Here is a 15407-nt window from a genome sequence, read left to right as displayed (position 1 = left end):
AGACGGCTTGTAGCTAGGCCCAGTGAAACATTCTTTTATAGCCCTAAACCGTCTCACCACTTGGCCACTCCTCACTTCATCACTCCACTGTCAGAAGGAAACGCCACACCCTCATATGTCATAACGTAGACAAGATCCGGTAGGCAATATCTTGTTGAAGTTTTGAAGATACAACATAACATTTTTCAGTTTTTTATAATGTTAATTAATTTTTCCTAGACCCCACACAGTGAAAGCAAAGAAAGTTATGATGGCCTTTGATTAAACAAAGGGGAACAAATACAGAGGAAGAGCGCAAGTGATACTGAATGCAAAGTTAATACAAGCAACTTGCTGAAATATACAGCTGATGTAAAATGTTCCACCAGAAATCTCCACCAGATGACATTCCTTTTCTTTACTTTGTCTGGAGTCACTGACAGCACAATGACCTGTTTTTGTGATGATGTGGTTTAGTTCACTGTTGAGTAGTCATGGGACTGTGTAGCACTAATGCCATATCTGTCTAGGTCACACATAGTAACACAATTACAGCATAGAGACAAAGAATCAAGAGTCAGGTCTGTTTTCTCCATGTGCAAATACTCAGGCATAGACAGCTGGGAAGTCCAACATTACTGTTTGGCTCACTCTCCGGTTCAGTCACTGTGTTTGTTTATATGTCTCTCTGGACAATTGCTGAATGAGTTTACAATGGCAGAAAATATTTAATATTGTTATCCACAAATCTTGGTAAAGTGTAAAATTGGTGGACGGGAGCGTTAGGTGAATTAATAAAAAGCATTTATAGTATGTTTACTATCTGACAACTTACAATATCTAAAATGTTAAGTATTTTTCGAAGGAGAGATGTCAGAGTCAAACTCAGTCAAACAAAAAATCTCCGTATAATCATCCAATAAATTTCCAAGGCAACCTCTTCACAACAGAAAACACTCAAACGTGTGGATTTGCACAACTGCACCGGTTGTCCTCACACCATTATTAGATTAGCCATCATCTGAGCTAAAAAATGTCAGAAATTGCAGAACCTCTTAGAATGCTGAGACTTAATCCTCGAAAAATTCAATGCCTGACGTTTATCCAACTGGGTCTTTACTTTTAAACTCTATTGCGATACAGAGAATGAAGAGCATCTTTTATATGGTATGTAGTTTATATAATTCAGTGAAATTCTTACTGTCAGTGTTGACCCTTTCAGTTAAGTAGCCACTTAGGGCCAGATATTTCTCTCAAGAGTTGGTGAAGAGAAAAACAGATAAAAAAGGAGAGTGAATTATTGGTCTTACATTTACTGGGTGGCCAGAGACACAGCTCCAAATGAATGTTAGTGTTGCTCTTTGCCTGCTGGCATGTAAATGGGCAACTGTGTGCTAACACATTTTTCATAAGGGGATAATACTGTTTGTCAGTGTTCACAGCTTGTTCCGCTGCCTACAAGTGGCCAAAAAAACAACTCATAATTACTTTAAAGGTAGACCTCACACTCAATGATAAATTTCATAGATCAAACTATTAAGATAACACTTTACTGGAGAAATTTGTCTTTATGCTTTCAAGACACTAGATCAGCCACAGAAATGTTGAACCTCAAAATTAAACAGTGTCTTGCTCAACAGCAACACAATGTGAACACTTGTTAAAACTGGGCTTGTCTCTTTCTACAGTACTTACTCTTTACCTGACCCCTGTTAAACTCGGGCAATTGACTTTTCCACATCAGAGAATCAGGTCCTTGACTCCCATGAACAGACATAATTGCCATTTGCCACTGAATCTCTTAAATTACTTCATTGACAAATTTACTGATTTATGAAGAGCCTACTGCACAAAGACCCACCTTGTTGTATTCTCCAGCACAGTGACCAGGCTACAGACAACTTCGAATGAAACTTCCTGTGTGGATTATGAGGAATTGTTTTGCTCTGGCTGCTTATTGTCATAAGCGATACCTTGCCAAGAAACAATCCAGAACATTTGGTTCATGGTTAGTCTCCTAGTTGGTCAGCCTGTCAAGAGCTGAAAATGGCAACACTTGTTTCCTCAACTCATCTATGCACTCAGCCCAGTCTGTTCCTATTGAGTAATTTGATCAAAAAGGTGCATATTTGTGTAGCAAATATAGCTCAATTTGAATTTTAGGGGAAATCACACTACGTCATTTGACTGGATGTTTACCTCGTGGTCATGAGATATGCGGTCTGATGGGAGAGGGAGCAGTGATGTCACTTCTAGGAGATCTCCGTTTGTACTTTCAACCAATGAGGGAGCTAAGGAAAAAGGAGGCAACCATGAGGCGTGCTGCTGTTAGGCAGAAGAGAGCCTTCTGGCAGGAGCAGGGTTTTCCAAAGTGATGGCGGTGGCATTAGCCTCTGATAAGCTCTAGGCCTCGTTCCAACATTCGTAAGCTGCAACCTCCTTACCTCCCTTTCTCCCCCTTTTCCCTTCTCTGTACCACTTTTTTCCCTATTAAAGGTGCAATAACTGGATGATTGGAGTATAAAAAAGAGCTAGGTAATCCTTTACAATTGGTAAAAATTTTCGTTTACTTGTTGCCTTAGGAGTGGTTTTTCTGTGAGATAGAGTTTTTCAATAACCTGTGGCTGTGTGGCAGCTCTTACCAAGAGATAGAGATGCTTTTGAGCCATTAAAGAACAAGAGAAGAAGAAAGATAAAATCAGAGAGAGTGTGTAAGCGGGAATAAGAGAGCGGGAGACAGTTTCAAAGAAACAATATTGCTACAGTTGCCATGGGGACTGCAGCATGTTTTTGCGGGGAGTGTCTTTGTGTGTGTTTACATGTGTGTATTTATGTGTGTGTGCAAGTTAAAAATCATCATATCTGGACCACCATGAGATCAATTTAATATCACAAAGGATTGTATTATACACTCAGAGATGCTGTGGGTAACATTTGAGATATAAACAGCCGCCACTATTACAACTTACTGTTAGGTGCGCCACAGTAACCTGTGCACTGCTACAACGCACCACTAGATGGGGATGTCAAATTCTCACAGAGGGCCAGCAGTCATGTGGTAGGTATCCCTTGTTCCATGAAAGGCAATGAGATCATGCAGGTCTGTCATCTATGCATATATCCAGTCAAATGACTCCTTCACAGACATCACATGAATCATAAATAAAGGACAAACCACAATACATGGCATGACCAGGCCAAAAATCAGCAAAAGGATCTGATGAAACACTAATTAAAGTGATATACCACCAATAAACTATTGCACTCTTGCGTGCAACTTTTAACATCCAACTTTCAAGAGGGTTACTATTTTACACTCATGAGATATATTTTTTGTTATCTGTGACTTCAAAGCTCTTGTGTGTATTTAGGCCCAATGTATTCCACAAACATTTCTAAAACCAAGAGGTAAAAAGCCACAAAGCACAGAAGAGGTGTACCTTTGGTTATCTCTGGCTCACTCTGGATATCAGTTGTTCTATCCTAAATGTCAACTCTATCTGTAAATCAAATGTAATACAACTGAAAAAGAGCCCACTTCCCAAAATGCATCACAGGGCCGTTCCCCTTCCCCCCATGTGGCTATATTTGAAGGATAGATGTGGCTGTCCATAAAGCCCATAATAAGTGTGGCTCAGCCTGGAATAGTCCTGAGCTGAAGGGGTGTTCCCACTGCTTACAGTCTGGGCTCACATTCCCCGAGGGGATTTATGGGTGGTAGGGAGGCAACATGGGAGACAGAGCAGCAGAGGACAATATCATCACAAGATCAAAAGTCATCGGAGCCGGGAGAAGATCTAATAGTGAGGAAGGAGGAATGTCTCTGTGTGCATGGAAGTTCTGTGTATCTGAGTTTTTGACAGTTTGCAAAGTGTATGCAAACTCTAGCAAGCATCCATCTATGGTGGTTAGACATATGTAGCACATATGTGCAGTGAGAGCAGGAATGCACTAAGCATTCATTCTGTAGGTGAGACGTGGTGAGCTTTGGGGTCTGCACCTGTAAGGACCAGCTGGTAAAAGAGAGCAGGGAACACGTATCCTTGCAAGCAAGTCAACTAGTGAGATTCGTCTGGCTGGTTAAAAGGAAAACATGTGGTAGCTGCTGCCTCATTGATCTCTATGTTTAACAACAACACACAGAGTTAGACCTTGGTATAATAATGAATGCTCAGCTCTCTGCCTCCTCTCTCATTCTCTCCCTCAGTTAACCAGACAGTCAGACATAAGGACTTTCCTGCCACAGTGGGAGAAATTGACTCGTGCCCTCGCACAAAGAGCACTATGCTACAAACAATACGTCAGAATCAGAGATGGGAGATCAATAAGGACTGTGACAGTGTCAGATCTGGGAGAGGCTGTCACGCTGTGTGTATCCCCATACTCTGGGGTTAAAGCCTATGTCTGGCTTCACTTGAGAAACACTTACATATAAACTCATGCATAACATACTGTTGAAAAAAGACAACTTGATATACAGTATTGCACTTCAGAGGATGTGAGGTTCAGCAAGAAAACACCCAAACATTTCAGAATCAAGGAACACACACATACAAGGAATTTGACTCCAGTTTCTAGTGGCTCTCAATGTGCTTAAACACAACAATCTTCAGAAAGATACACAAGGACAGCAAGCCAAACAGAGATAATTAAACATAAACATATTAGTGTTATGTAAAAGCAAGTGGGTGAAAAATAAGATTAATAAATATAGGAACAACAAATGGACAACAACATACAATGTCTATATACAGGTGAAACCGTTGTGTGAAAGATTATAGGCCATATTTTCTACACTGAAGGTCATATGTTCAATTAGTAGCATTACTCAAAACCTTATTACAACTGGATAATGATAATGGTTGTTTATCCACAGTTTGCATTGATTCACCACTGAATCAGTTAAAGCACCAGTTATAATTTTTTGGTCTGGCACAGTCAAACAATGTGTGTCAGGGTTAGACCTACGCTAAAATAATTACCATGTCTTATACTGTAAGTTATAACTACTATGTGTTTTTGAGAATTTTTTTAAAAATACAATCATCAACCAGACAAAGTGGACATGATAAAGGGGGAGCCCCTGTCTCTGTGTCACAGTCCATTTGCATGTTGCAAAAAGGTACTATGCCAATGTAAAAAAAAAAAAAAAACTGTACACATTACACAGCCAATGGGAGGAAAGGGGGTTTAATAGTCTGCAGCAAATTTTTGCTCTGGGGCCGTCTAGCAGGTCAATCTGGCCATGCATAAATGTATAAAAATAATAAAATCATGAGCCCTAGTCAATGACAGTTCTGATTTACAGATTAAAACAATAAATAAAAACAATAACACATTTTGCTGTCCCTCACACTGGAGTCTCCTGAATGATCCCTGGTAGTGAAGTGGCCATGGGCTGGGAACTATTAACATAGAGCTGGGGGGTCTAGGGACTTCCAAGGGGTCTTGGATTGGTACCAGAGCTAAGTGAAGTATCTCAACAACTAACTTAAGGACATGATCCCCAGAGGATAAATCCCAAGGTGATCCCTTGACTTTACCTCCAGCGTGCCCATGAGGTTAATGCTTTTTTTGCTTTTAGTGAAATAACATCTGGATTGCCATGAAATTAGAAACAGATGTCCAGGGTGACCAGAATGAAACCTGATGACTTTGGTGATTCCCTGACCTTTCCTCTATAACACCATCAAAGTTATCCTGTGAAACCAAATTTCATACAGACATTCATGGTTCCCATGGAAGGACTCATGGATGAATGCTACTGTTTTTGGGGATATCCTGACTTTTCCTTCTACTTTGTGTTTATAATTAGCAAATCTAAAAGAAACATCATTCCAGACAAGCTAATTATACATTATAGTGTATATACATACTTTTTGTGTGCATGAACATAAACATATATGTATCATAGCCTGTGTGTGCATGTATATGGGTATGGGTACGTGTATAAATGTAGTCTAGAGTAGCCTATATGTTTTACTTTAAAGTATGTCTGTTTTTTGTTTATTCTTCAGGCTAAATGTGAAAAACAGGTGATGGGAGAAGTCAGTTATGCTGTGTCATGTACACCTGTACCTTATATCTATTTCAAATAAAATAGATATTTAAAAAAGAAAGGTTTTGCAGGATACTCATATATCCCAATTTCATTCCCATACGTGACGCACATTATTGTTGTTTGCAGTACTACACACACACTTGCACTTTGTCTTTTATATAATCTGTATATTGCTTGTATATTGTTTTGTCTGTAAATAATATGTGCATTGCCTGTATATTGCTTGAGAGACACCAACAGCCGGAACCAAATTCCTTGTGTGCGTTTACATACTCAGCGAATAAATTTGATATTGATTCTGATAACGCACTAAACTGCCTCTGTAGACTCTCGTTCCTCACGTTTTAAAGGAAATGAAAACACACAGATGCTTGGAGTTTCCTGGAAAACGTACTAAACGATGTAGGTGTGTGGATGTAACGGAGGTACAGTCTGCTGCACAGGTGCTCCACATACTGTATCCAGCGCGCTCTCCGCCCTCTCCGCCGCCACAAACTGCGCTCATTCGCTCTCCTCAACAGCCCGGATGTAGCGCACAGGACCGCACAGTCCTCCACTCAGTGATAATAACATGGCGCTGGCAGACACATAACGTTGCCCACCATAGTAATAATAACCACAATAACAGACCAAAATAAACGACGGGACATGTGAGCTCTTCGACCCCGAGACAAGCAGGTAGGTGCTCAGCATGTTGTTCCACAAACGCGCTTTGACGATGCGTTTTGGTGAAATTGGGGCTGCTTCTTCTTCTTGCAGGGGGGCAAAAAAGCCGCTCTGGAAAGGCGAAATGCTTGTCTAAAGGTTTAGCTTGTGTCTCTGTCTCTCCGTTGGCGGGTTGAATGCCTCACACTGAAACAGCAGTGTCATTCGGGCCAGGTTTGTGTCGGTGCTTACGATGCATCCGTGCAGAAATAAATCTGTCATTTTGTAGTGCATGTGTTGTCATGGCTGTCAGGCTCTCCGTGCGTCGACCGCTGTCCTTGGTATTGAACTGGGTGGGCATCACACCTAATGCATGTTGCAAATAGACTCTGAAGGCCTGTTTATGCCTAATTTTCCTAAATGCTGTCATTGTTGTGTAAAGGAGGAGCAGTCGTTGTCGATGGTTGGTGGTCGAAGAAGAAAAAAAAAATCAGTGTATTTCACCTACAGCCCGCTAATCTAGCAGGGACTCCGTGTGTGTATGGTGCTCAATAGTGAGTTTACAGCCTTAATGGACTTTTAGCTGTCATGTTGTTGCTGTTTATTCCATTTATACTGTGACAGCATCCCTTTTACTGTAGGACCACTCTATATTTCTCTATCGCTCTACTGTATCACAGTGATGATGACAGTGCAAGACATTTATTTGCACTACCCATGCTTAGATGTTGTGGGGTTTTTTTTGCAGGCAGTGTTTGAGGGTGCTCAGGCTAATGTAGGCCAGGTAAGTGTAGGAACAGATGGCTTGTTTTCAAGTTCAACGTGGCTTTCGGATTAGAATGTGTAGACGAAAATTAAAAGTGGTGGCTAGGCCCTCTGAGCTGGGGTTCCCCTTCTAAGCCCATAATCGCCCTAACAACAACACTCTATTAATAGGGGTAATATAAACACCTAGCACAAAATCTCTAAAGCTGTCAAGAGACCTATATTTTTGCCCTAGAGCATGGAGAATAGACCTGTGGTGCTTGCTAGTGTTAGGCCCATATTGCTAGGAGATAAAGTGGATGCAGTTTGCAGTGTTTTTGTGCCTGGCAGGGATGTCAATATTAAGGGAGCTAACTGTCCCCTCTGGTCAACAAGCATCCTAATGCAAACAACCAGGGCCCAAACAATTAACCGATTAATGGTGTTTTAAGAAATGAATTGAGCATTTTAATTTTTTGATATTAAACCAGGAAATTAATCTGCAGATGTGTGATCTGTGATAAAAATAATTGTTAGGTACAGCCCTGCAAACAACCAAAAATATATCCCATAGTATAGTATTTTCATAGAAACATGTATTCATGCCTTTTTTCTATCGTCATACAACTTATAATATCTCAACAAATGTGTATCATGAAGCCTTGAAATGTTGGCAAACTATATTCTGCCGAAAACTGTGGTGGCAAAAGAAGATTGATACTACTCCCAAAATGATAGCAGGTTAGCTTAGCTTAGCATTAAGACTGGAAACAGGGGGAAACTGCTAGCCTAGCTCTGCCCAAATGTAACAAAATCTGCCAGCCAGAACCTCCAGCGCTCACTAATTAACACGTCATGTCTCATACAAAAACCAAATCATCGTAACTCTTGGCAAGAAAGCAAATAAGCATGTTTCCCAATATATCAAACTATTTCTTTAAGAGGGATTACCCTTCACCAAACTGCTGCTCTTTGGCCTTATGATAATGGTATTGTTGTGATCTCTGTACCTTGTAAGTCAAAGTAAAGCCCTTTGCTATCAATCACAAATTGAATATTGTTGCTGCTCTCCAATCTCTCCCCATCTGCGTCCTCCTCCCATCTAGATGACATGTCAAGGTGAGATTAAAGGCTCTCTCTAGAGATGAAGATGTGCATTTATTTTAAAATCCGAGGAAACTTAGAAGCTGAGTCAATGTGTTGGTCTGTGTACGCTTGCTTGCGCACTCCCTGGTTATCCACTCTGTAATGTATTCAGTGCCAGCACCGAGCACAACAGCTTTACATAATGATCAAAGCTTGAGGGATGCCAGAGCATGGCTTCAGCCTGCAGTAATAATAATAATAACCTTTGAAGTTATCACAATCCCACAACCTCATTCCCTTCATATTCTGCCTCTCTCTCTCTCTCTCTCTCACTCTCTTACTGTTTCTCATTCTCTCTCAACCTTGCACACACACACACATACATGCACAGACCCACTCGAAGGTCCTCTTCTGTTCAATGTTTCTGGATACGGGGTGAGTATTTAAAAGAGGATAGCGATAATGAACACATGACTAACTATTTTAGTCCCTATGGCTCTGCACTAGACTGCTCTCGCTGTCTATGAGGAGGCGGCCTTCATTGCTCGCACAAATTCGCAATTACATAAGAGTCCGAGGGAGTCATACATTGAATAATTTGACCAGAAGAAGAAAATCAGCAGTGCTTTTGCTATGCACACTGTCATTATGTCTTCTCTGTTGATGCTACTTCCTCAACCTTCAAGGCTGACCTCATGTGTCACAGGCCAACATCTCCGTCTCTCTCCTTGTGGTTAAATAGAGTTTGAAATGCAAGGGTGGGAATGTGTTAACTGTAATTGAAACGTCTGATTCAGCCCTCTATTTATACGGGCGCCTCTCGAAAGACCCATTGGCCATTTTAACCAAGTGTCTGGCAGACTTGCACTGGTCGATCTCGCTAATCAAGAAGCAGAGTTGGGGAGTATGCAAACAAGGTACCAGACAGAGAAGAGAAGATAAAAAGGGAAAAAAAAGCAGAGAAAAGGAAAGGATAGTCAGGGGAGCGAGAACGGTGAGGGAAAGACGAGGGAGGAAAGATGAAGAGAGAAGGAGAGAAGAGGGGGGGGGGTGGAAGAAGGCAGAAGAGACGTGAGAAGAAAGGATATGAGAGGAGGGTAGACAAAAGGAAGAGCAGGACAGGTGACCATAAGAGAGCGAGGAAAGGGGGATAGACAGATAAGCTGCAGCCCAGAGGTGGTGGTGGTTTAACAGGAGGTGGGGATGAAAGGAAAATACAGATGGGTAAAGTATTGGGCTAAAAAGGGGGATGAATGTGGGGCTGAAGAATGAAGATGAGAGAAAAAGAAGGGGGAGGATAAGAGGATCAGAAGGCCAGAGACTAGCAGACAGAGAAGAGTCAACTGAAAGGATGATTTTTTCGGAGAAAAAATATAGAAGAGGAACCTGAGAGGAATCTGTCTTTGAGTTCTTGCTTTGTCTTTAGTCTGTTGCTTATATTCATTTCAGCTGCAACTGAGTAGTCTGTCCGAGTGCCAGACTCATCTTCAGATGTCAGCACTTTTGTCCCAGGTTATTGCATTTTGCTGTTTTTGTCCCAGGATTAAAAAAAGCTTCCCTTGTGTTTTCTGCATGACTTGGCATGTCAGTAACAGAATGAGATGTGTGTATATGTGTGTGTTTTTGTCTGTGCGCGAGAGGGAGAGACAGAGGGAGAGATTGAGTGTACAAAAGAGACATGATGACAGAGGAGAGGAGCATAAGCAATTTAGAGAAATATAGGAGGACACAGCGTTTGTGTGTGCATAGGTAGATGTTTGGGTCTCTCTAGGGATACATGCTATCAAATGATACCACAATTTACATACAAAAATAAGCATCTACAGCCCTGCTAGCAGCTCTGTGAGGCTGAACCTGGGCACAGGGATGCAAACATCAGCATGCTAACATGCTCACAATGCTAACATTCTGATGTTTAGCTGGTGTTATCATTGTCACTACCTTAGTTCAGCGTGTTGGCATGCTAGCATTGCTAATTAGCACTAAACACACAGTACATCTAAGGCTGATGGGATTAGTTTTACAGGTGTTTTGTATTTAGTCACAAAATATTTGACGAGACCAGTGGGTCACCAAAGTTACTACAGTTCATTCTGAATTTCTGTTCCAAATTTGGCACTCCATGAATCCATCCAATGGTTGTTGAGATATTTCAGTCTGGACCAAAGTGGTGGACCAACCGACCAACTGACCAGTCAACATTGCCATCCTTAGAGCCATTCCAGTCGGGGGCTTAATAAATGGTACAGGCATAGTATCATATCTTTATAATGTGATCAGTAAATCTGCATGGTATTGTGATCATGAAATAACTATTAAACTGTATAAATCAAAGCAGGTCTGAACAAAATCTGGTGTCATCTCATATTCAGCAACTGAATTAAAAAGCTGTTTGTCATAAACAAAGCTTAGATGAAGCTAAGCTGTGCTAACCGTCTTTGAGCTGTGTCATGTCAGTGTCCTTTCTCAGCCTGATAATACTCACATTAACACACACACACACTCTCTCTCACACACACACACACAGAAAGAGTTAACCCAGATACTTCCATAGAATCAGAAGTAATAGAAGAGACACATAACCTATATCCTCTTCACTTTTCTCAGTCTAACTTGTGTGTGTCTGTGCTCAATGAGGCTGTTCTTTACCGATTCCCCTCTTGTCCGAAAGGCTGGATAGGCCTGACTGGCTCTGTGCTGGGAGTGTGTGTGTGTGTGTGTGTGTGTGTGTGCCGTTGGTCATAGGACTATGAAGAGGCCCAGTGAAGCTTGAATACCCAGCAATGCCCTCAGGCTACTGAGTGCTGCATCTGCCTCTGCTGCTGCCCAACACAGCGCAGGCCCTTACAGCTCTGTCACTGACCCTCCAGGCTGAGGGTGGTATGCTATTTTTGTGTGTGTGTGTGTGTGTGTGTGTGTGTGGTGGTTAATGTCTATGATGTGAGGCTTTAGCTTCTCTGTATGTTGGCAAAAACTGGTGTCATTGTGCAGGGTTTTACGTGTTCCATAGAGGCAGAAATATTTGAGTATACTTGCATTTACCTGTGTGTGTGTGTGTGTGTGAGCATGGACTAGTAAACTGCTGTAGTAACCAGTTGAAGCCTAATTCCAGTTTAATCACTATTAAAGCGATACCTGTTTAGAATGGGCAGTCGTAGAAAGCCTATTGCTGTGTCTGCGCCCTTCCCCTGAATCACTTTTTGAAACTGATGTACTGATGCAAAAGAAAACTAGTGTCACTCTCATTTGTTTCATATCCATTATGCCCTCTTACAGCAGTCAATTAAAGGTTTACACGTCATGATTTTACACATCATGGTTAGTTTGCTTGTCATGGAGAGAACTGCTTAGTCTGTGATAAAACAGTTGTATTCTGTCTTCTGTGGCTCCGGAGGGAGCTTTCTAAAGTCAGAGAAAATAACCCTGATGATGTCATCAGGGGATATCTCTGTTTTGGGCTTGGAGACTAAAAACTTATAACAGAATTGGATTGCAATAGGATAGTGCTGAACCACATGAAAGTACAGGTGTAAATACATCCAAGACGCATTGAGGACAGATTGTGATCCAGTCAGCCGGACCACCTCTAGAGGTGGTCGGGGATGCGTTGTGACCACACTGAACACAAGTGTAAATACAATTGTGTTGTCAATTCACATACAATAACTACGTGGGCGGAAATACATAATTGTGTGTGACTGTTCCAAACCAGTGAGGTAGCAGCCACTAGCCAGTTAGCGAGCTAAGCCACTTGCAAGGAAGTAGCAAGAAAGCTACGGATATTCAAGACACTCGTGGACAGAGTCAAGTGTAGGCTTCTTCCCCCATGTCGAAAAGGAAGCAACAGTCCATACAATAGCGCAGCTTCATGGATGGCTACCATCTTTATTTTTGTTTGTTTGGGTTTTTTTTGTTTGTTTGTTTTTTTGGACCCACGCAAATGAGAGGAGGTGACATTTGGATGTTTGAGCTGGACAGAGCGATTGGATCTCAATGTGGACACTGGAGAAACATATTAATACCAGGTGTAACTGTAATCAGTTTAAATCATATCTAGATACAATCTGGATATGAGACGCATTTTAATGCAATGCTATGTGTTACAAATTGGATGTGTGGAGTTTGAAAGACATGGATGTTTACAAGGCAGGGAGGGACAAAATATGCCATTTGTTGCATTGTGGGGAATGTTGTATCCAGCATTTTGCAGCTTGATCATACTAGGGACTCAAAATCATAATATATTGGCATCTGCTACTGTATTCTTTTGTGAGGCCCCCCAACTTCATGAAAGACCAATACCAAATCTGAGTTAAAGTCATTGTCAGAGACTGTTACTAATAATATATATATATATTAATATATTATATAATAAACATAGCTGACACAAAAGCTTCAATCGAACACCTACCTTGTTACATCCCAAATGCTCAGCTTTAGTCCCCAGTTACCCTTTTTTTTGGGTTGAATTTCTTATGTGTAATCCTGACATGATTTGCACTGTGGCTTAAAAGGCAGTTTTACTGCATTGTTGCAAGTCTAGTTAAAAACCAAAAGTTGCATAGCAAACCATCATAAACATAACTCATAACCGGAAGCAGCAGCAGCGGTTGGTCTCATGCACACCTTTATGTCGTTGCACGCTTTGTCTGGGATTCCTCTACATAATTACTTACTTCTTTTGTTACTCCTGGCAGTCTTTTTTACCCATCCTGAATACCGAAGGTTTCCAGATGGGCCCCAGACTTCTATAAAACATCTCAACAGTGATGCTGCACCTCCTCTTATATTAAGTGTAAAATGCCATTTTGGCTAATTTCTGTGGCCTCATGCAGCACACTGGTGGTTATTTTGCAATCAATTTTAAGATTAGTGAAATTGCAGCTTGTATTGACTTTGTTAACAGGATTATTATTCTACAGTAAAGATTGTGTATTTTATGATGTTTTATTGTGTTTGTATAATTACACAACACAGTGGTGAATGTGCAAGACTCACAGTGGACTCTATAGAGCTCATAAACAGCTTCAGTGCTGCACATGTGCATAGTTGTCAAACCAGGTCCCAGTTCAGGACTGCAACAATACATGATGTTACATGATGATACATGATGATACACATGGGTGTATTCTGTTCTTATAGGTACAAAAAGATATGTACTGTATGAGGGTGTGTTGTAAAGGAGCAAACATTTGCTAAGCATGACAACCACCCAGCAGTCCAGAGTTGGACTTTAAAAGTGCAGTGTGTAGAATTTAGTGGCATCTAGCGGAACGGACTTGGCAGAAATGGAATATAATATTCATAAGTATGTTTTAATTAGTGTATAATCCCCTGAAAATAAGAATCTTTGTGATTTTGTTACGTTAGAATGAGCCCTTTATATCTACAGAGGGAGCAAGTCCCCTCCCACAGAGCCCGCCATGTTGCACCTCCATGTTTCTACAGCAGCCTAGAACAGACAAACCAAACACTGGCTCTAGAGAGGGCCTTTCGCATTTTTCGGCAGTTTCGCAGACACCGTAGGTTCTCCTACACGCTTGCAAGGGCAGGAGGAGAGGAGGAGTATTCAGTTGGTAGCGATTTGCCACCTGACCTCTAGATCCTACTAAATCCTACACACTGGACCTTTACCATTGGTGCAACTGTAGAGCTGGATGATAAATCAAATTTTATTTTTAATTACGAGTTTTGCTTCCAGCAATAATGAAAACAAGATAATCGAGATAAAACAATTAATGTGCCACATTCCGTTTCACAACGATGCTCTTGTTTTGTCTTGAGTTATAAATCCAGCGCACCCCTTCCTAAAAGCCCAAACTCTCTCTCACTGGGAATCCACACAGGAAGCAAGACGTGAGCGACGTGTAGGTGCATTCTATGTGTTCAATTCACACCGACTCTGGCTTGTGTTCAGCATCTCTGTCCACAGAAGCAGCTGTCTGTCTGTCAGCTGCAGCTCCTGGGGAGCTGAGAGGACAGCGGCCGGACAAACTGCCTTCACCAGGTTGACTGACAGCAGAAATTTAGTGAACCAAAATAGTTTTCATGTCAGCTCCACAGGAAGAAATCAATAGTGTTTGTATCTATTGATTCATTGATTTCATTTCCAGACCCACCATAGTGAATGACTGGAATCTGCCTGTTTCTGCTCCATGAGTCAATGAGTAATCATGTTAAATTATCATGATCTCAGTATTGATCAACATAATCATGATTATGATTTTTGCCATAATCGAGCAGCTCTATGCAACTGTAGACGCTCATCTGATTTCATTCCAGTCAGTGATCACAGAGGAAGTGAGAAGAGAGGAAGGGAAGAATGAGCAAAAGGAAGAAACAGAGTAAAGTATCCCGAAGGGATCCCTGAAGTTGCTCAACACTCTCCCATCATATTGCCAGTCAGTATAGCTTTCATAACAGTTGTCAGCAAGCTCTCGCTATTTTGTTCTGTGATTCGAGATCAGTTTGGTTGAATTTCATCAAAGCAGACTTGAATAAGGACATTCATTATGGCTCAGCTTGATTCATTACCAACCCCCAGCTCCCACACCCTCATGGGGAGACTTCAAAGGAAACTCTGAGGTTGAAGATGCAGACTGCTATCACACTGAAGCTTACATCACAGCATCCTCTTCACCATCCACACTGGATCCAGCATGTGGGAGGTAATTATGAGACATTGTGCAACAGGGGCCCAAACCTGACTGTTGTGTATTAGAGCCAACTGCAACCCTCAGTCTGACCTTTGGACCTTCTCACTCAAAAATACAGTAGTTTTACTGTTCGCTGTTTATAATGATTATGTTGCCCGATTTATGCCTTGAACTTCTTACAAACAGTGGGTCCAGCTAGTTAGTCCCAGTATTACAAGTATGCTGATGAAAAATGT

General features: G+C 41.4%; 1 protein-coding gene across 2 annotated transcripts in view; it reads left to right on the top strand.

Moving 5' to 3' along the window:
* Positions 1 to 6571: 6571 nt before the first annotated feature.
* pak5 (p21 protein (Cdc42/Rac)-activated kinase 5) overlaps positions 6572 to 15407 on the top strand; it is a 74018-nt gene continuing 65182 nt past the window's right edge. Inside the window, exon 1 of one of the 2 annotated variants that reach the window (XM_067572367.1) lies at positions 6572 to 6718. The gene's annotated coding sequence lies outside the window, so the exon portion shown is untranslated. The remainder of the gene's footprint in view (positions 6719 to 15407) is intronic. The other variant, XM_067572368.1, reaches the window with a different exon arrangement.

The sequence above is a fragment of the Thunnus thynnus genome, chromosome 18, assembly GCF_963924715.1.
Source record: "Thunnus thynnus chromosome 18, fThuThy2.1, whole genome shotgun sequence".
NCBI lineage: Eukaryota > Metazoa > Chordata > Actinopteri > Scombriformes > Scombridae > Thunnus > Thunnus thynnus.
The sequence above is the reverse complement of the archived record's forward strand: the minus strand, read 5'-3'. Positions and strand labels throughout refer to the sequence as shown.